Here is a 20,607-nt window from a genome sequence, read left to right on the forward strand (position 1 = left end):
ATAGTTACTTCGAATAACTCACGATCGATTTCATCCGCCATCCTTGTGAAACTGAGCTAGTCTAAGCACCTCGATAATGAAGGGACGATAAACGTGATGCTTCTTCCTTCAGATCATCTGGCGAACAAGACCTTACTAGGCTTTGGAATGTGAGACAATTGGAATTGTTCGCCCCTTTTAGAATGCCGAAACAAATCTTCATTACAGGAGATATGTACCGCAGAAATATCTCCAGAACGTTGAAATAAAAAATAAATAAGTAAATAAAGACAGGAATACTAACTCTAACAAATACGAACAGAGAGCGTATTGTTTTGTGAATGCACGTACCGCATATGCATTTACAGAAACTGGTATTGCGACCGAGAATGCATATTACTATAAATAAGACAATCATGAAATCGAGATGCGAGATGAATTTTAATTGGTGCACTATCATCTGCAATTTCAACATCGCTTCTCTCTGCTGGTACATGATGTGTTGTTGGGTGGAGAGAACCTAGTCCTTTAGAAAAAGCGTTGACAGTACAATGTTGTCAACATTAGCTAGCCGAAGGCAGGAAAGAATTGATACCCTAAAACGTAACGGTAGCCAGCGGCTCGATGGAGCAAAGGCCCAGTAAAGTATCCTCAAGAGGCATGCTGAACCATCTGCTGTCGGTAGCCGTCCATAGATCCATAAAACCTAGTTTGAGCAGTCATACCACAATGACTTAACTTATTCCTCTATTAGAGTATCCTATCGCTTTGGAAGTACATGGACCGCTTGGTGGACCGCAATTGTTGTAAAGGCTACCAATATCAGACTTATACGTGAAGATCAATTCTAGACAAATACCATGAGAAATCATCCACAAGCATACAGTATACGGAAACATTTTCATCCAGCTTCAAACGAATCAAGTCGTCTGGGAAAATAATTTTTTTGTGTTGATGTACTTCTTGTGATTCCTAGACGTGTTTCCAATGTTAAGGTTTTCAATCAACAGCTCCAAAACATGATGTTGAGAGTGCCATGAACATAGGTAATTTAGTTTGTCTTTGCTTCGATCTGTACGGTAAAACATACACATAAATTTTGAAAACGTCTAGACCAATATTCCAGAGTAAAATGAGGAAACCATAAACAACAGTATTATTTTCTATTAAAATTCATTTAGGAATGAAAAGATGAAACTAAAGAACTAGCTACATCGGTTTCCTTAGGAAACCATTGTCAACCGAGGCGTTGGTGGTGACATTAGGTTGTCGAGTACACATTGTACTGTATGTTCCCCTATCAGTCACTTATAACATCAAGGTAGGCACACTCCATGTAAAGAGAAAATAATTAGCAAGTTTACGCATTGGCTAGAACATTAAAATGAATTACACGAAAGTGCACCGTTCACAATACCTTACGGAAACAGTTAACCTCCAATAAGTTCCTTTCATCACAATATGACAGTAAGTACAGCTCAATAGCAACATAAAATTTAGATTCCACCCATATACATATATAAATACATATACGTGCATAAGCACAAATAAAAATTGGTAAAAAATAAATTGGAAATTGACAGCATACTTAAATACCTTTGTTTACCACAAGCCTTGATTGGTTAACAGGTTAGGCTCTGTTATTGAAGCCACGCAAGTAAGGTAGCAAGTTAAGGACTACAGCTCTACTTTGCTATTTAATACGCGTCGTGACGAGGAAAAGTAATAATACAGCTAGTTAATTGAAAGTCACTACTTGCATCCAGTATTTGACGATGCGCTGAAAATCAACAGGCAAAGGTGAGAGTCAAGTTTACACTCGCACACAACACACGCGGAACACGAGCATAACGTAAACATTAAATAAACTGCTCCTTGTTCAGTCATTTACACACCGACGAAACAAATAATCTTCGCCGAATTAATGCAGGTGCCGGAATACCCAGTTGCTTGCAAAAAAACGCAAAATAATGGTTAAAACGTCTTACTTTAAGTTCAACGACATCCCTAGGACAGGAGTTTCAATGAACAATCAGGCCTCATTCCCTTTGATCCGTCTGCAACCAAGACAGTAACATCTGCTGCTATCACGGCCTTAACGATGCATCACATCCGACAAGAGTCACGCCAAACATCAACAAACGGCGTGGCCTCCTGTACGTCCCCACACGTCCGCAATTACGGTTCCTCCGCCAGACCGACGCTCTCTCGCTAACACGGCAGGCAGCCGGCCGCATCAACTCCTCAGCGGCCTCTTGCAAGGGAGGAAACGCAGAGAACCCACCATGACATTTCGTAACGGTTCAGAAATGAAAAAAAGGAAATGAACTATGTTTGTAATGTAACACCGAAAAAATTTCATTTTCATGTATTCGTTAAAACACCTTCGAAATTATGAGACAGAAGTGCAAATAAATATGAACAAGGCATACATGTATAAGTCGGTATCCAAATTAAGAAACATAGTATGAAAAATACTAATTTTCTGTAATGTTCATTTAACTTAGAACCTGATTGTAGCCAAAATTTATTGACGTGTCCAGAAGCTATAGCGCGATTTTGTAAGCAACTCAATGGCTACGACTCTTCAAAGCTCTATAGACGGCTATTGTTACCGCCTACAGCCGTTTGCACTTCACAGTTGAAAGCTGTAGAAAGTGTTGCCAGGTGTCAGGGATTCCCTTAAGCTGACTTAACTGTACGAGTGCCTTAGGAGTAAAGAGCAAGTGAACTCGTATTAAAACCTCATGCATCGTGCTTCATTTTCTTCACGCATCTCAGTGTTTGTGAAATCACATCTTTTCAAGTATATGTTGTACAATGACTCGACTAGTGTCTGAAGTAGTGCTGCAGGGAACTGACACTATGAATCCTGCAGGGCTGTACATAAATCCGTAAGAGTACGAGCAGAGATCTATTCTGAACAGCACGTTGCAAGGCATCCAAGATGTACTCAATAATGTTCATGTCTGGGGAGTTTGGTGGTCACCGGACGTGTTTAAACTCAGAAGAGTGTTCCTGGATACACTCTATAGCAATTATGAACACGTGAGGTGTCGCATTGTCCTGTTGGAATTTCCAAGGCCGTCGGAATACACAATGGAGATGAGTGGATGTAGGTGATCAGACAGAATGCGTGTCACCTGTCAGAGTGGCACCTAGTCATATCAGTGGTTCCATATCACTCCAATTGCAAACGCCCCACGCAATTACAGAGCCTCCACCAGCTTTAACAGTCCCCAGACGACATGCAGAGTCCATGAATGCGAAACTCTCTCACCGAGGCAACATGTTTCCGGTCATCAACAGCTGAATGTCGGTGTTAACGGGCCCAGACGAGATGTAAAGCTTTGTGTCGTGCAATCATCAAGGGTACACGAGTGAGCCTTTGGCTCCGAAAGCCCATACCGATGATGTTTCGTTGAATGGTTCGCACTCTGACACTTGTTGATGGTCCAGCACCGAAATCTGCTGCAATTTGCGCAAGTGTTGCGCTTCTGTCACGTTGAATGATTCTCTTCAGTAGTCGTTGGTTCTGTTCTTGCATAATCTTTTTCCGCAATGATGTCGTAGATTTGATACTCACGGTGTACTCGTGAAGTGTGTCTCTTGGCTCGTGCACCAACTGTAACACCACGTTCAGACTCACTCAAATTTTGATAACCCGCCTCCCCTTTGTAGCAGTAGTAACCTATCTAACAACTGCGTCATACACTTGTCTTATATCGGCGTTGCCGAGCTCAACGCCGTATTCTGCCTCTTTACATATGTCTGTATTTGAATACGCATGCCTATACCAGTTTCTTTGACGCTTCAGTGTATATTCCTGTAGCTACATTGAGCGGCATATGTGGACATTGTCTTAAAAATCTCGCATCTCACTGTTTATGGCTTCATGTCTCTTGATCTATATCTCGCACCATGACAAACTTGTGTAGGTATATTCAGCGGCATAACAGGATACTCTCTGCAGATGTATTCCAAATAGAGTTAGCAGCAAAGATGTAATAAATTTAACGCCACAAACAATGTGCCAGTTTTTTACGACTCTCTGTGTTTGCGTCGTCATATCTCCTGAATTATGTGTAGTACGATGATATAATTTTGTAGATGGATTTAGCTGTGTATGTCGATACTGTCTGCGAAATTGTTCCTATGAATTTAGAAAATACAGCTTTAGAAGGCTCCGATTTTGTGTATACAACACAGCAGTGTTGTATAGAAGGCTGGGGAGCAATTTCGTGGTCCGAGCATTGCGGTATAGAAGGCAGCAGATCTGTGTAAACGAGTTTTGTGCTGTTTACTGGAATCTGAGTGATGTTGGATTTACTGTGTCATTCTTTGTGCAAAGTTGAATACATTTATCGTTTTCTACAATGCATACGCCTGGTAAAGTATTTTAAAAATATGGTAAGTCCCATATTTCCAATATAAAGCGAAAAAAAATTCTAAGGGTCAGGCCTGAAGAGCCAAACATTAAGTTGTGTCCAAGAGCATCCAGCCTAAAACTTGGGGAAAGGTATTGTACCCTCGAAATAATAAATGTTTACGTGATACATGAGGCGGCAGTTCCTCACGAATCTCATTGTTTATGACATATCTCCTGAGCTAAGATGGGTAGGTAGTTCTTACCTCGACAGCGATTGTTGCCAGACCGTAAGGGATATAGCTACCGCCGGCTGCTATGGCCGAGCGGTTCTACGCGCTTCAGTCTGGAATAGCGCGACTGCAACGGTCGCAGATTCGAATCTTGCCTCGGGCATGGATGTGTGTGATGTACTTAGGTTGGTTAGGTTTATGTAGTTCTAAGTTCTAGGGGACAGATTACCTCAGATGTTAAGTCTCATAGTGCTCAGAGCCATTTGAACCATAGGTCTACCAAGTTTCGTTGAAAAGTGGTGTAGGAGAAGATATGGAACGAACACACACATACGCACTCACACACACACACACACACACACACACACACACACACACACATTCCATACAGACATTTTTACAATACCTATGCATGGATAAAAATTTTGCGGTTAGGGGACTTTACATAGCGTTAATGCAAGACTACACCAAGGCAGTCGAAATACTTAAGAGAATAAAGAGAAAAATGTTCGCTATGATGTAATGGGGTAAGATCGACTTTATAATTTGAGGTCGCCACAGTTTAGTTAGATAAGTCGCACTTCACGACAACTGTAATGCGGTGTAACCTCAGGTACCGAGATTGCGAATAGCACCTCACGCGTAACCTTTGTTTCACCGTAATTTATTCTTTACCCATTTTCCCCACTACAATACTCGTTGCCTGCTTGCGTCATCGGCCGTACCATATTCGTCCTAACATGGCGAGGCGCTTCGCTGTCCGCCGACTCAGAAGATTGCTGCAAGCGATGCTCTCGCTGGAAGAAGCCGCAGCGCTCCAGCGCCTGCCGAGCGTCCTTGACACTATTCGGCCACCCACGCCAGAGCTGGGAGACCGAACGGCGGAACATTTGCGGCCGGACGTCTGGCCGGGTCGATTACCCATCAGAGGGAGAGGCGGCGAACCACAAATTGCGCGTGACATCTTTAATCTGGGCGGTCGTGCCGGTCGCGTTTTCCAGCGCGACGAGGCGCCGCCGCCGCCGCCGCCGCTGGAGCAGCGGAGAGGCACGTGCGCCGGTAGCCCGGCACAGTGATTCACTTTGCCGCTGGAGCCCGGCCCGCTGGAGCGCTGGAGGGGCGGACCGGTCCGCTCCGCGGGCTGCGCGCGTGCCGCCGCGGCGCCACCCGCCTCCAGTGGGCTCCAGCCGCCTCCAGCAGGCTCCAGTGCCGCCCCGGCAGCCACCGCGGCAGCACCTCCCTGCATCCGTCCGCTGCTCACCCGCTGGAGCCGCCGCAGCGTTCACGTCTTCCCAGCTCCGTCCGTAGGGTCGCCAACACCAGAAGAGGTCTCCGTGTCAGCATGCCTTGTGGGATGTGGTGCACCGCTAGGCGCCACAAGCTACTAACTCCCAGTCATAATCGCTTCTAACCCAGTACGCCAATTCACAGTCAAACGAAGTAGTGCAAAGGAGTCGATATCCATCATCTGTGCTAGTGAAACAACCGATAGCTCAAATTCTTAAGAGTGTTAACTGATAAACTGTAGATACACTGACACAGTCTCCTCAACTCCCTATGCACTCTTGTGATCTGTTAGCACACCTCGATCAAACAGACAAACGAACTCTATAGTACTCCTAGATCGAAAAATGCGTGTGAATTTATCGCTGTTTATTTAGAAGTCACGAATTGAGCAAAGGACATAATAACCGTCGAAGGGGAGTTTTCCACGACAGCTATGATGATATGCTCTTAGCGGAGGTAAGTACTTCAGTCCTCAATCTTAGTGCCTAGATCGTATAATACTCAGGTCATGTTATTAAAAAACGTTGAATAATATCTACATTAACTCAACGATTGCTCTACCACGTGGCATAAGTGAGAGACAGCGTTATTGACATTCGTAAGTACCAACTGACCTCTAGATCACTGTAAATCTAAAAGTTGGCCATGATACAGTTTACTTGTTAGGTAAGTTGTGACGCTCCCTTCATTGAGAAACCGAAAGTGGTATTCAGTAGCACACCACTTACGGATTATGAACTATTACATTTTACTAGCTCTATTTCTATTGAATCTCTTCGAGAAAGTTTCATTTGTCCTCAGCAACGAATATTCCGTTATAACAGCCTGAAAAGATCTGAAAATATTTCGTCTTCGGATATAATTTACTAAAGTTTCACAAGCTTCGGCGGATTGTGACTAAAATACACCACTAAACACGACAAACGTTCATTTATGACACTATTACGCTGGAGGGAACCGATCGAATTGTAGTAGAGGCAATTTATTGCTAGATTTTGTTGTTTGCAGGAAGTATATCGATTGCTGAGACCGTTAATATATATTTCTCCGAATTTTTTGGTGTAAAACTGAGAGTTGTTCTCTCCACGATGGTTTTGTGTACAATCAAAGTCACTTCATCAGAAGGAGGAAAATTCATAGTAACTACCGTTGAATTGGAAGAAATGGTGGATTGCAAAAGAAACGCTTTACTGAAAATGTTAATTCGTTCAAGCGCTGAGTCTCTGAAAGTCTGCGCATTGCTCTGATTACAGGGCAGGTATTCATACGCGAAGAAAGTGTTTAAATTATACCTAGAAAGTAACTGAACGCTCTGTATAACTAACTGTGAAGAAAGATGTCTTTGGAAACTTCGGAGAGATTTCAACTGGTTATTGTGATAAATTAATTGTGAATTACTGTTTTGTATCGAATTTATGACTGAAAAATATATTGCACGCCTGTTGTTGTTGTTGTTGTTGCATCCTAATTGCAAAATCAGTCAGAAGGCTAAAACATGGACTAAGCATTAGGTTCCATTCGACGAATAATTACGTAGTCTGAAACAATAGACAGAAGCAAATAGAAAGTCGCTGAAAATGAAATAGTAGTGCTTACTACTTTCTAAAAAATACTATCGATCTCCATTTTCAGTAATACCAGGTGAATAATCACCTCATAAATTGACATACCCCTCTTGGAGATTGAAGCCCATTCAGTCGATTAACTGATTAACAATTATGTTTCGAGCTTCTTAATGCCCCCTCCATACTCTTCTATACGACATTTTTTCTAGATTGGAGATCTCTTCGCTCGTTGATACTGCCCTATATCTTAAGTGAAGAGAAGACTGCTGAATAGAGTAAGAAACGTTACTGATTTTCGATGAAAGCATGAAAAGAAGTAACAGAACCTGACACGGTGTCTACTTAAGAGGTATATCTAAGCGCAATGACATCTGGAAATTTCATGCCTTAACTACCATCATAAGTTTTTAGCACTTTCGTTGTGTCCATGCCAGCGACGAAGAATGCGCGTCGTTCGTGCACCTTTTTCTAAAACCATTCTCTTCTAGAATATTACAAGAAGTTATATGCAAACCATTTACGAACAATCAAATGGAAACGAGGGAGGGGTGCTCCTAAAACTATCAGACAGGTACCTGTTTATCATTAGTTGGAGGGTAATGTTCGCAAAACGGAATTGTTTCTAGAACCTTTCGTAAAAAGTACCATTGAGTCAAAGCTAGTAAGCGAGAAAAATGTGTGGTAGGGTTGTAGCAATAGATAAACATTTATAGAGGGTGTAAAAGAAATTAGTTCGGAAAAGTAAATGATAATTGAGTTATACTTAAAAAAATAACGAGTCATAAGACAGTACGTCAGGAATAAAAACCATGATTAATCCCTTTCAACAGTGATTTTATGGGAAATCATTGGTCTATACCTTTATGAATAATGGTAACCCAAAAGGAATACATAAATTAAATCAACAAAACTACAATTATCAAGAAACTACGAGATACGTAGTGCCTCATACCATCTGTTTTACAGCGTCGAATATCAAGTGGTAGTGGTCTGAAGAAGAATTGTCAGGAAGTTACTTTCAGCTTTCTCGAGTTACAAAAACACTCCTCGTAATACGAGTAAGGTCGTCCAAAGGTCTGTTGCCGAACTCATTTACGGTTGAATGTGCACTATCCATAATAGTCAGCTGTTTTGCGGTCAGTGGTTCTCCTTTGGACAGTGCTTCACATCGACAGCTGACATTATACTGCGAAACACAGCACACTTTCACCCGTCTCCATATCTGTATTGCTTCTGTTCTGCTGTGTCTAGCTTTTACTCCCTCAGAGTTCTCATGACAGTTGTATAGTCACATGTGAGGAGACATTCATTATCCTCAAACATTTGCCGTTGATAACTTTAAAGAATAACTAAATCTTAGGCATGTGGAGGTTAATATCCGTATTCGTAAGTGTACAAAGGCAACTAGTGTGAAAATTTCACCAGAAAGGAAATCACGCAAAAAATTTCTTCTTAACTACTTTGGACGTCCTTCAACGACTCTTAAATGGAATTCAGATCGTAGAGTGACTAGAGACCGACCAAGTTTTATTTGTCTAAGCGCACTTCTTCACTTTTATTTGGTGATAATTTCCGTTATTCTGTGTGGTGATTTAGTCTGTAAAGGTCACTTTGTAGGTACTTCTATTCTACTCATGGTCTTGGAAAACCTATATGTCCCTTATGGTGTTACAGCTGTTTACTTTCCTGCTACTCTTTTGCGTCCTACTTTACACGAATCTCGTCTAAAAAATGGAATGCTGTATTACTGCGTGTTCACATTTGAGTATTACCAATTTTGTACTGATGTGTAGATTGTAGGTTCATTGGATCAAGATACTTTTTCCTCATCTAGTGTGGAATGCCGCAACAATGTTATTCGATTACATTATATTCATTTCAGCGTTCAGCCGTTACTGAAGTTTCATATAACTTCAGCCTCTCTTCTCATTGTCTATATCGTCAACTGTTTTGTCCAATTGATCGACAAAAGCGAGCGTGGCAATACGGCCTTTCGATATTACTATTTCTTTTCAATATATGCGTTCAGGAATATGAATCTCTGTTAATTATAGTATTTTTTTCTACATCATAATCATAAAGAAAAATCCATTACGCTTCATATTAACACTAACATATATTCCTTTGATTAGCATCCATATCATATTCAAGAAAACAAAGCGATTATTCATCTTATTACAACTACCATGACGTGTTCCATTCATTATCCTGGCGATTTATAGCTTACTTTTTACAAAAACAATTGAATACATGTTTTGTACTACCACACGAAATTATGTCTCATAGTTAGTTCCACAATTCGTCGATCTTTTTATGGGGATTTTTTATATCTCCTGAGAGAGTCGGCATTCGGAAGAAAATATGGACTTACCACTTGCTCTCTGGTTGTTCTAAAACTGTTTCTGAAATATTAAGTTGGGTCGTTAAGTTTCTAAATAATTTAGAAGTTATTTATTTATTGTATGTTCGCATAATAGAATTCCTAGAACCGAGCCCGAATTTTGCGAGAATTGTTTATGTGTGAGTGACAGAAAATATTGGTTAATGTAAAGCTTGAATGTCGATTCTATCTGAGTTAAAAGTTTTAGAATCTGTCATCACACAGGAATGCTTCAACATATGAAGAGCGGATCTACATTGTTGTTCCTGTTGTTATATTTTTGAGAGTGACCAATGAGTGCGAATGCATCCGCTGCTTATTCCTACTACGATCTGCCTTTCGTATAACAAGATCACCATCTGCCCTAACGGCAGATAAGTTTGGTTACTATCATTTACAAACTACACTGCAGTGAAATTTACTGAAGAAGTAATTAAAGCAGTTACTTGGAAATTTAACAGTATTATTGCATCTAAAATAGTTTGTAATATATTCAGAAACAGAATAATCAACGTATTGGCAATGGTGCTACGTGATCGGCTTTCCGTTAAGTGCGACAATTTTGCAGCGCTTGGTCTCAACCAAAGCTATTAAAAGAATTTAAACTTTTATCAAATCCGTGTCTCCTGTTTAATGGAAGAATGAAAAGAGCGAGAAACTGAGAGTTCCTCTCATTTATGCTTATTTGTGATTTCAGCGGTACACAGCTATCTAATGTCATTTTTTCTGCACAAGTTCCAGTATCCAGTGTCATTTGTTCAGAAGATAAATATTCCTCCAAATCTTATCAAAGCATCAGAAGCAACATTTTCATTGTGAATATCTGTTAAATAAGGATCTCAGGGTAGGCAAACACGAATCGAAGATGTTACATGTCACGTGCAGTATTTGAATAGCGAATGTAAGACATTCCAGAGATTTCAAATGTATGCGACGTTTAGTCTAAATATTCGCTTGATGACTACACGCACACAGGGATGAAAAGAAAGAGAAACTGGAGAAGCTATTGACGAGACTCAGTTTAGGTTCAGAAAAAAAGTGAACATCTCTCGCAACAATTTTAACACTGCTATCAGTAACGCCAGGAATAATAAACACGGTGTTGGGCACATTCCTTCAATTCGGGACTTATAGGTCCTCAAATAAGGTAGTCTAAATATGTGATGTATAAAATATAATAAGCTGAAACGATGAAAATAGAAAATGAAGATGTGAATATGACTGTTAACAAATGCTGTAAGGCACGGTTGTCGCTTTAGACTGTTTTAATTTTTTGTGTCAAAGAACTAAAAACACACAAAATTTTAGTGAGGGTCATACATTCCTTTTTCTTATATTTATGACGCGTTTCGGCTTACGGCCATCAGCGGATAGAATACTTTAAAACATCCATCAATGAAACTTCCTGGCAGATTAAACCTGTGTGCCGAAGCGAGACTCGAACTTGGGACCATTGCCTCTCGCGGGCAAGTGCGCTCTCGTCTTGGCCACCCAAGCACGACTCGCAGCTTAACTTCCGCCAGTACCTCGTCTCCTACCTTCCGACCATCACAGAAGCTCTCCTGCGAACCTGCAGAACTAGCACTCCTGAAAGAAAGGATACTGCGGAGACATGGCTTAGCCACAGCCTGTTGTGCAGGTTTGCAGGACAACTTCTGTGAAGTTTGGAAGGTAACAGACCAGGCACTGGCGGAAGTTAAGCTGTAAGGATGGGGCGTGGGTCATGCATGGGTAGCTCAGATGATAGAGCACTTGCCCGCGAAAGGCAAAGTTCCCGAGTTCGAGTCTCGGTGCGGCACACAGTTTTAATCTGCCAGGAAGTTTCATATCAGCGCACACTCCGCTGCAGAGAGAAAATCACATTCTGGGTCTATACAATGTATATCGTCAAATAGTAAGCACTCGTAAGAGGTGAAGGTGCATCTACACCTAGTACTGGTATGCACTGTTTGATGGTATATTTTGTATCGATATTTTAAAATTTTCGATACTATGATGGCCGTCAGCCAAAACGCGTAATCAAAATAATAATGTGTAGCCAAGACGGAAACATTTTGTGTGTTTGTGCAAGATTATGGCTAAAGGCCAATATCAAGATATCCCGTCTGCTATCTTGAAGGAGTACCGAGCAAAGTTAAAGAAAATATTAGGACAGAAAAAAATTTTGCAAGAAGAATCGATAACAATGCTCATATTCACCCACGACGTGATCGTTTCGGTGGACATGAAGGAAGAATCAAAACTGTAAGATGTAAAATGAGTGGGTAAAATAGTAGTTAATGTGGTCTAAAAATAGCAAAAGAAAGTGATTATAGTGACGAAGAGCACTACCAAGTCTCGATAAGAAACAAAACGGCGGAAAACAGTGAGGAAAGTGATAGAGCTCTTCCACCAAGGGAATATGAACACGCAGTACGGTGAAAGCGATGGTGCTTATTGACGTATGTGAAAGGATGACTTCTTGGTGTTGAATTTTAAAATGAAGAAGAAATTTCTTGGACTATAGATACATCTTACAGAGTAGAGAGCACGGCATTACATGAAAATAAAACGTATACTGTGGGAAAACAGGGGAAAGATAGTAAATTAAGTACAAAATGACAAACTCTCGCAGAAGTGGCAGTGCTTTCCTAACAGGGGCCTACCTTCCATCAGCAGTGTATTGCGAAGTGCACTTCCCGATATTCCTCGCTGACTTGTTCGGACGGACCGTAACTGCAAACACCCTAAGTTCGAGGCCCGAACATAGTCTTAAATACAGAACAAGAAAGTTGGAAGCATCACATATTCAGTTCCGACTTCACGCTTGGTAAAAGAAACGAAGGTTTTGAAAAATGAAGAGACTTTTATAGGGCTTGTAGGCCTAAAACAGGCTTGGGCAGTGTCCAGTGTTGCAAATTCTTGAAAATCCTTAGAAAGATAGGTAAACTACACGCTATACGAAAGGGAGGATAATGTACTGTATGTACGGGCGGAAAAATGAAACTCGGTAGGAAAATATTTACAGTACGCGGGATTGATCCTTGTTAATGAACGTCACAGAAGATGCTGGAAATTGCGTATGTTGGCGTCGATGCGGCCTCTGTATTCGATTTATAAAGCTGCGAGACACGCGTTAACAATTCTGCAAGAGGGATAGCATCAGTTTCGTTTCCAGGGTTATGCAGTACCGTTTCCAGTCTTATGCTCTGGCTCTTCCAGTGTCTGAGGATTATTTGAGAACATCTGACCCTTCAATGTTCCCCACAGGTGAAATTCACAAGGAGAGAAAGCTCAGCTAATCGAAGTGGGTAACGACTGCACTGTATCTGATGATTGTCCAGATACCTTATCCACTTGTGACATAGTTTTCAAATTGGTCGTTTGCTATTGCTCCAAATTGTTGAAAATATTCGTAGAGTCGTCCATCTTCCGTGAGTTGATCCACATACAGATTACACATTTTTGCACATACCGGTTAGCATTAACTGTTTGAAAGTGTGTTACGAAGAGGACTGCAGACATTGCACACCAAACACCCATAGTGAGATTACGCAACGAGTATTTAGAATATTGCTGCGGATTTTCTGATGTATAATGGTGCACGTTGTGTGAGTTCACAACTCAGTTCCTTTCGCGCAAACACTGCCAACATTAGTAAGTTAGAAGCAGATATCCTATGTGTAGCGAATCTACTTAATTCACTTCATAAAGGAAAGTTCTCCGGTCCTGACTGTATACCAACTAGGTTTCTTTCATTCTATGGTAATACAACAGCTCTATGCTTAGCAGGCATGTACAGCTGCACTCTCGACGAAAATCAGTACTTAATGACTGGAAAGTTGCACATGTCACACCAATGCTCAAGAAAGTAAATAAGAGTAGTCCGTCGAATTACAGATCAATATTGCTAACTTAGATTTTTAGCAGGATTTAGGAACTTACACTGTGTTCGGACATTATGAATTGCCTGGAAGCAACAGTCTGTTGACACATAGAATGGATTAGGCAACATCACTCTTGTGAAATACAACTAGCACTTTACTCACACGAAGTGCTATGTGCTATCGACAAGGCAGTTCAGACTGACCCTGTACTTCTAGATTTACAGGAGGCTTTTGACACATACCTCACAAGCGGCTTGTAGATTGCATGCTTGTGGAATATGTCTGATTCATGCGATTTGTTATCAGAGAGGTCACAGTTTGTAATAATCGATGGAAAGTCGTCGAGTAAGACAGAAGTGATTTCTAGCGTTCCCCAAGCCAGTGTTATATGTTCCTTTTCTATATAACCTATTTAGGAATGAGTCTGAGCAGCCATCTTATGTTGTCGTTTATCGTGTAGTAAAGTCGTCAGATCAAAACAAATTGCAAAACGGTTTAATAAGATAAATGTATGTTTTAAAAATTGGCAATATATCCTAAATAATGGAAAGAGTGATTTGATCCACATGAGTGCTAAAAGAAATCCGCTTAACTTCGGTTACACGATAAATCAATCAAATGTAAAGGCTATAAGTTCGACTAGCTACGTTGGGATTACAGATACGAACTATGTAAATTGGAAACAACACATAGAAAATGTTGTCGATAAGGCGAACCAAAGACGGGTTTTATTACCAGAACCCTTAGAAGTTGCAACGGATCTGCTAAAGAGACTGCCTACACTATGGTTGTCCGTCGTCATTTGGAAAACTGCTGAGCAGTGTGGGATCCTTACCAGATAGGATTAACGGAGTTCATCGAGAAAGTTCAAACAAGGGTAGCATGTATTGTATTATCACGAAATAGGGTACAGAATGTCACAGACATGATACAGGAATTAGGATGGAAATCATTGAAACAAAGGCGTGTTTCGTTCCTGCATATCTTCTCACGAAATTTCAATCGCCAACTTTCTCCTCCAAATGCGAATATTTTGTTAACGCCGACCTTCAGAGGGAGAAAAGTGTCATCATAATAAAATACGGGATATAAGAGCTCGCATGGAAAGATATGAATAGTAGTCTTTTCCGATCGCTGTTCGAGAATCGAATACTATAGAATTAGCGTGAAGGTGGTTCGATCAACCGCCTACCAGACATATAGGTGTCATTTGTAAAGTAGATATCGATGTAGATGTATAAACGACGTAAGAGTCAATCACAGCAGCTTCTTAGATTGTTTGCAGATGATGCTGTCATTTACCGTTTCGTAAAGACTTAAGATGATCGAAACCAATTGCAAAATTGTTTAAACAAGAAATCGGCATGACGCGAAAAGTGGCTGTTGACTCTTAATGACGAAGAATGTGAAGAAGTAGGAATACGCAGGAATTACAATTACAAATAACTTAAACTGGAACGATCGCTTAGATCATGAAATGACGAAAGCTAACCATAGACCTAGATTTACGGCAGAACACGTAGAAGAAGCAAGAGACTGCGTACACTAAGCTTGTCCGTTCTCTTCTGGAGGACTTCTGCAGTGTGGAATCCGCAGCAGATAGGATGGATGAAGGATATCGAAAAAATTCAAAAAAGGGCAAGTCGTTTTGTATTATCGTGAAATAAAAGGGAGAGCGATTTGGAACGGCAGTCATTAAAACAAACGTGCTTTACGCTGCGGCGCGATCTTTTTACGAAATTTCACTCACCATTTTTGTCCCCTGAAGTTAAAAGTGTTTTTTGGCACCCATCTACATAGGGTAAAATGTTCATTGTAATAGAGTGAGAGAAATCAAACATCGCGCGGAAAAATGTAAGTATTGGCTTTCCCGCAACGCTGCTTGAAAGCGAAAATGCAGAGAAATTGCTTGAAGGTGATTCGATGAACTGTCTTTGAGGCATTCATTGTGAACGAGTACTCATGTAGTTCCAGACATAGGTGAAATGTGGTGACACAGTGAAGTACTCGGTGCACAGCTTGCAGGAGATGCATATGCGCAGACATATACCAACAGCCGATTGGTCCACGGCTTACAGCGACTCCTGCGATCATCAGTTCTCTTAGTTAATAAGGGGTCAATTCCATATCAACCTTACAAATATTATACTGGCCACAATTGTTTTGGCCACCCTATTTAGCTACCAAGAGAGAATAACAAGTACAGAAGAACCAGAAACAACGGCTCGGGTGAAAGTATATAAAAGAAATAACAAAGTAAGAAAAAAGTAAAACGAAGAATTAAAGAGAAATCAATAAATGGCATTAAAATTCTGGACGAAATCATCTCAATATTAATATTATATGATGACACTGATACCTTCTATTAAAGTGGGGTGAACTACAGGATCTGTTGCGTACCGTGAATAATCACTGAGCACAGAATATGGCTGGAGGCTAACCAAATAAAGACTGTAGTTTTGTGTAGCAGAGATGAGATTGGCGATAAACTTGACACAAAAATTAAGAATTACGTAGGGAACTAATTCTTCAATCTTGGAAGAAAAATACGTGACGGCTGAAACAAGGGGTGTAAGAAGCAGGCTATCACAGGTAGAGGAGAATTCCTCTCCAAACTATGCCGACTACTATCAGAGAGGCCTTTATCTGAGGTAGAAAGCGAGATACGGAAAACAGTAACTAGAACAAAGTGCTCGATGAAAGGCATGTGGTAACACATCAGGAAATAACTTGCATCATACTAGAGACAGCGATTTGACGTTAAATTTGTAAGGGACACAGAGACCGAACACTTTAAAAAAAATTATTATGGGTTTTGGGTGTAGCTGCTACTGTGAAATAAAGACATGTCCACAGGTAAGGAAACTCAGAAACGACAGGTTTGACACGAGTTAAATCATCAAGCAATAATTATATTGGTACTAGAAGGAGACACACAGAGAAAATAGAGCAGTATGTTTGACACAAAGCTGAAAAAGTTAGAAAAAGATACGATGTAGTTCACCGGTAAATAACTGATAACGTTGTTACATCCTACACTACTACTGATGAAACTGCACTATTTAGCTAGCATTGCACCAGCTAACATTTGTGAGGAATAGCAGCCTGCAGATAAAAGGATAAAAGATTAAGGTACTAACACCTCTATCCAGTGTGCCAATGTTACTGTATCATAGGGATGTTTGCTCTTTTGTTGTTTGTTTAATAAATTCACTTTATCACTACATTCGAAAATCTAAAGCTGCCAAAATAATTTGCTGGTGTGTATTATACTCTTGCACTTAGCGTATAAATGTCATTCGTGGAATTAATATATGAATGTTCATAATGTAATTAATGTTTTAATGTGGCTATACTAATTGATTAAGTATTAATTAAAATATAGGCAGTTGCTTGCATTCAGCTGCCTGTACCAAGCTAGTCTGACACCCTGAGTCATATACAATAAAGGAAGAAAGATTAGGGTTCAATGCCCCATTTATCTTATGATCATACAAATGGAGCATAAGCTCATATTGGGAATACCAACTGCTTTTGCCCTTTTACAGGAACCATCCTCCAATTTAGAGAAGTTACAGAAAGCATATATCTGTATGGGCAGACAGGGATAAGTGTGCAACATCACAATGTCTGATATGCACTGTAATCAAAATGAGGCAAACAACATTTGCAAATCACCACTTATCAGCTATGATGGGCCAGTCTAATGAAGCATATATATATATATATATATATATCCGTTCTCAGTAGACCTCTTTAAGGTGCTTCACGGAGGGTTCTTTGCGTACTACTGTTCTTCCCCCTTTACCTGTTCCTTTTGCCAGTTGACAACTGGTGATGAACAAGAACATTTGTAATCAGCGCAATATGGTTATGTTAATTTGTACAAAATACTTTTACAGTTGACATGTGAATGTGGAGTGATCTTCACGGTAGTGGGAAGTGCACATGCAATGTGAAGCGAGTTGCAATACTGATGGACAATATGATGCAAAAATTTTAAACCATAAGTTCCGATGATGACAGCATAGCTTTGTCGAAACCGGTCATCCTATAAAATGCTTTTTCAGCGATGCTGGAATGTGAAGTTTCCCTCACTTAACATACGCTGCAGATGACCACCAGACTGACAGTGTCAGGAATATGTAAATATACTGCTCGCTCTTTCTGCACACATATGATTAAGGAATTTTAACAGCAGGCCATACAGTGATGCGCAACGCCTTTCTTGCAGCGTCTGACGCTAGAATTGGACGAGCATTCCCGTGATGCTTCCTAAACCTACCTGCTTGCACTGCTCTTCTTTGGATTTTCTCCCTCTATCTATTCCATATGCTACTGCTCACATACAGTATTCAAGCGTTGGTCAAGCGAGGATTTGTAAGAAACCTCCTCCCTGGGACGGTTCTTCGAGTCACTTTCAGTCTGGCATCTACCTTACATGTCATTATTTTATGCGGTCATTCCACTTGTAGCCGATCTGTACGTATTAATGGTTGTTGACTGTTTTCAGCGATTTTTCTTTAATAGTGTAATCTTACGATAACGAATCTTTCTGCTTAAATATTTATAATACGTTACGTTTGTTTATACTGATGGTCGACTACCGGCTCCTGCACCAAGCATCGATCCTCGGATGGTCTTCCTGCGGTTCATTATAATTTTATGGCGTTGTGACTACTGTGTGTACAACAGCATCATTCATGAAGATCCTCATCGAAGTTCCGACTTTACCTACTAGGTCATTTATATATGACAAACAAAAAGAAGTTTCATCACCGTTGCGAAAGGGAAATAATTTCCGTGTAGAAAATCGAAACAAAAATGTTACAAGCGGTCGAATCTCCCTTTCTGCTGCTTCCCTGTCTCAGTGAGCGGAGAGCGCCGGGCGTCGCCTGGGGAGTATGCAGCGGTTCGCAGCAGAGGTGTGTTGCGGGCACCTCGTGAACGCGGCGTAGCTGAGTATCGGTGTACAGTAGTGTAGCGGCCTTCACGCTCCGCTGGCTGCTGTGGGTGTGGTGGGTGTACCGCCATTCAGAGGCACCCTGCCGGTGCATTCACCTGCAAGGGGCACTGCACTGCACGCCACTGCGCCGCGCTGCACGCAGATCAGGGGAACGCGACTCCTGACATTTTGTGGCAGCCTCGCAGCACACGTCGGACGTGGCACTTGGCGCAGACGTATACTACTGGCCATTAAAATTGCTGCACCACGAAAAAATCCAGATGATAAACGGGTATTCATTGTACAAATATATTATACTAGAACTGACATGTGATTACATTTTCACGCCATTTGGGTGCATAGGTCCATAGAAATCACTACCCAGAACAACCACCTCTGGCTGTAATAACGGCCTTGATACGCCTGGGCATTGAGACGAACAAAGTTGGATGGCTGCCCATGCAGCTTCAACACGATACCACAGTTCATCAAGAATAGTGACTGGCGTATTGTGACGAGCCAGTTGGTCGGCCACCATTGACCAGCTTTTCAATTGGTGAGAGATCTGGAGAATGTGCTGACCAGGGCAGCAGTCGAACACTTTCTGCATCCAGAAAGGTCCGTACAGGACCTGCAGCTAGCGGTCGTGCATTATTCTGCTGAAATGTAGGGTTTCGCAGGGATCGTATGAAGGGTGGAGCCATGGGTCGTAACAAGAGGTGACCGAGACGTGTAACCAGTGGCACCCAATACCATCACGCCGGCTGATACGTCAGTATGGCGATAACGAATACACGCTACCAAAGTGCTTTCACCGCGATGTCCCCAAACACGGATGCGATCATCATGATGCTGTAAACGGAACCTGGATTAATCCGAAAAAAAATGACGTTTTGCCATTCGTGCACCCAGGTTCGTCGTTGAGTACACCATCGCAGGCGCTCCCGTCGGTGATGTACCGTCAAGGGTAACCATAGCCAAGGTCTCCGAGCTGACAGTCCATGCTGCTGCAGACGTCGTCGAACTGTTCATCCAGAGGGTTGTTGTCTTGCAAACGTCCCCATCTGTTGGCTCAGGGATCGAGACGTGGCTGCACGATCCGTTACAGCCATGCGGATAAGATGCCTGTCATCTCGACTGCTAGTGATACGAGGCCGTTGGGATCCAGCACGGCGATCCGTATTACCCTCCTGAACCCACCGATTCCATATTCTGCTAAGAGTCATTGGATCTCGACCAACGCGATCAGCAATGTCGCGATACGATAAACCTCAATCGCGATAGGCTACAATCCGACCTTTATCAAAGTTGGAAACGTGATGGTACGCTTTTCTCTTTCTTACACGAGGCATCACAACAACGTTTCACCAGGTAACGCCGGTCAACTGCTGTTTGTGTATGTGAAATCGTTTGGAAACATTCCTCATGTCAGCTCGTTGTAGGTGTCGCCACGGCGCCAACCTTGTGTGAATGCTCTGAAAAGCTAATCATTTGCATATCACAGCATCTTCTTCCTGTCGGTTAAACTTCGCGTCTGTAGCACGTCATCTTCGAGGTGTAGCAATTTTAATGGCCAGTAGTGTATAATCGTCCATACTGTGTAACATTACGCTGTGACCTGTTCCCACCGGGGTATATTTCGGTAAGCAAGTACGTAGATGATATCATTACACATAGTAAAGTATTTTTGGTAGCACCTAGTTTGAATTCTGAAACGTCATATTTATCCTGCAGTTTCAGTCTAAAAATATTGAAGCATATGGAATACTGTGACCTCCCTAGACAGTTTTGAAAACGGATTACCTACGAGAGAAAGTTCGAAATATGCCGTAAATTGAAATTCCCTCTCAAATACAAAGTTAAAACGCACGAATTAATATAATAACATCATCTGACTACAATATTAAGAGAATACGACATGGAGCAATAGACACTTATTTTATGCAACGTATTATAAGGGAAAAATGAGGCAGTTCATTCTTTGTA

At 41.4% G+C, this 20,607-nt stretch overlaps 1 protein-coding gene across 1 annotated transcript in view; it reads left to right on the forward strand.

Moving 5' to 3' along the window:
• The first annotated feature begins 5,687 nt into the window (after positions 1–5,687).
• LOC126284981 (class A basic helix-loop-helix protein 9-like) overlaps positions 5,688–20,607 on the forward strand; it is a 57,949-nt gene continuing 43,029 nt past the window's right edge. Inside the window, exon 1 of the mRNA XM_049984273.1 lies at positions 5,688–6,321. The gene's annotated coding sequence lies outside the window, so the exon portion shown is untranslated. The remainder of the gene's footprint in view (positions 6,322–20,607) is intronic.

This window comes from Schistocerca gregaria, chromosome 1, assembly GCF_023897955.1.
Source record: "Schistocerca gregaria isolate iqSchGreg1 chromosome 1, iqSchGreg1.2, whole genome shotgun sequence".
NCBI lineage: Eukaryota > Metazoa > Arthropoda > Insecta > Orthoptera > Acrididae > Schistocerca > Schistocerca gregaria.